Source organism: Megascapheus bottae, chromosome 28 (assembly GCF_031878675.1).
Source record: "Megascapheus bottae isolate mThoBot1 chromosome 28, mThoBot2.hap1, whole genome shotgun sequence".
NCBI classification, from domain to species: Eukaryota; Metazoa; Chordata; class Mammalia; order Rodentia; family Geomyidae; genus Megascapheus; species Megascapheus bottae.
The window spans coordinates 7,657,807-7,660,181 of NC_143536.1; the positions used below are offsets into that span (position 1 = coordinate 7,657,807).

The window sequence follows — 2,375 nt, forward strand, 5'->3', positions numbered from 1 at the left end:
TAGCTCAATCCCAAACCTTCACCTTTGGTGTTCTGGACAGTCCAGGAGAGAGCACAGAGAAGAGAGGCTGAGGACAAGAGAGCCTACAAAGCCCACCTGAGGACATGGGGGTGGGCAGGACGGGTCAGGATGAAGGCCAGGGAGGAAGGAAAGAAGGAGATGTAGGGATCTGGGGAGGATAAGGCTGGGGGAGGAGAGCATCGTAAGAACAGGGGAGAGAGTGATGGAAGAACGTTCATTTTCTAGTCACAGATAGCAAAATTAAAGCTATACAGAGAAGTCTAGCACAGCCCCTATATAAGAATGATGTGCTAACTCATGAAGCATGTCACATATAGATACATATATATATATATATATATAATGTATATTGGCTATGCATGGTGGCTCATGCCTATAATCCCAACAGGAAGATCAAAGTTTGAGGCCAGCTTGGGCTGAACAGTTGGTAAGACTCCATCTCAACCAAGTTGACCGAGTTTCCCCATGACTTCTCAGGACTCAGAGAAGGGGCCAGGCAGCTTGCAAGGGAAAGCAGTCCTGGAAGACCCTCACCTCTGCTTCCTGAAGGCTCAGTCTGAATTCTCAGCCAAATACTAGTTTTGCCCAATACTAAGCCAGGCCAGGCAACTGGAAGTCCCCGTGATGGTCCTGAGAGAATGTGTTCTCCCTTTAGAGGCCAAGATGGCGCAGGAGTTGCAACCATCCCATCTGCGTTTCAGATCCCCTTAAGAAGGAAGCTCACCCTGGAGCAGGCCTCCATGCAATCTCGCCAACGAGGGTGCAGCAGCGACATCTAGTTGTGGGGGACACAGGAAAATTTAGTGGCATAAAAATTCACTAGACAGTTATTCAAGAGTTGACTGTGAGGAAGAAGGAAGAGGTAAAGAGCAGGTGGTTCTTTCAGAGCAGCCTGGGATGGGAAGAGAGGGCTGGAAAAGAAGAGGGGATTCTGGCTGGAAATGCTGTGGCTAAGGCCTGGGGCGCCCCCTGGAGTCAGGTGGCTAGAAATGCTGAGACCCAGGGAAAATGAAGACGGGAGACCTCCCCTGCCCTCTCCATGCCCCAGATTTAGAGGGCAGAGGGAGCCCTGAGAATTTGTCTTCCCATGAGTGATTTCAAAACACAAAGTCCATGATCTCAAACCTCCTTCTTGACCTTGAAAATTTTCAAGGTCTTCTCCCAGCTGTCAAATAAAGAGGTAAATCCTGCAGGCAAACAACACTTTCTGATTCTAGCCTCTGACCGCTAGCTTCCTCTGAAATCTCTCTTTACCCTTGACCTTCTGGCCTGAGATCTTTCCAGATCTGGGCACATCTTCTGGATTCCCAGCTCTCCACGCCTCCACAGATCTTTCAAATGATGGGAAGGGGCCACGGCCCCCTGCTCTGCAAGTGAGCACGAGTGCAGCTCTAGGAGGAAAACAGCAGGCATCAAAGGCCAGGTAACCAGAGACAGGCAGAACTGTAGCCACTGGTCCCTTTTCCCCACCCAGCACCCAGGCTGGTTGTTTGGGGTGGCTCTCTGTGCCCTCAAAGACAGGACAGACAAGAGACAGAAAAAGGAACATCAGACACTCCACAGAGTTGACTCCAGATCAAGGCTTATGAAATCAGCCTGGACCAAAGCCTGCCCCATGCCTCTTCTCCTTTCCCTCCCACATTGCTTTCCGCTTCCCAGAGGAACTTGATTAATCCATTAGGTTTAACCTCTCTTTAACTTTCTGATTAGCTGCATTTATAAACTCCATTTGTGTTTGCTTTCTCATCAAGCCAAACCAACACCTCCAGAAAAAAAAATAGGCCAATTTTCAGTGCCACTGATTTACTGCGATTTTTGAAAATCAGACCAAACGGAAAAGAGACATGACTAGAATGTCAACTCCTTCCCATATTGCAGGTATCTTAGCTCAAATAGGAGAAAAGTTTAACACAGGAAGAGAAGACTCAGTGACAGCTCTGGCCAATGTGACAAAAGGCAGAGGAATGATTTCTACAATTTCCATCTCCTCCTACTTAAGAACCAAATCTATGAAGGATACCAACAAGACTAAAGCTAAGTAGTGATGATGATGATGATGATGATGATGATGATGATGATGATGATGATCCTGGCCAAGGGAAATCCTCAAAATGATGTTTCAATTTCTCCTGACATTTTTGTAGTCCAGAGTGTTTAAACACTGAACAGGAGGGGCACCAATGACTCACGCCTGTCACCATACCTACTCAGGAGGCTGAGATCTGAGAATCTCTGTTCAAAGCCAGCCTGGCAGACAAATCTGAGAGACTCTTATCTCCAGTTAACTAGCACAGAAAATGGAGGCGTGGCTCAAGTGGTAGAGCACCCGTACTTCCTGAAAAAGCTAAGGGATA

At 47.6% G+C, this 2,375-nt stretch overlaps 1 non-coding gene across 1 annotated transcript; it reads left to right on the top strand.

Annotated features, from left to right (window-relative positions):
- The first annotated feature begins 233 nt into the window (after positions 1 to 233).
- On the top strand, positions 234 to 338 carry LOC150045082 (U6 spliceosomal RNA). Its single transcript, XR_016533008.1, has one exon. It is a non-coding gene; the product is annotated as a U6 spliceosomal RNA (small nuclear RNA).
- The last annotated feature ends 2,037 nt before the right edge of the window (positions 339 to 2,375 follow it).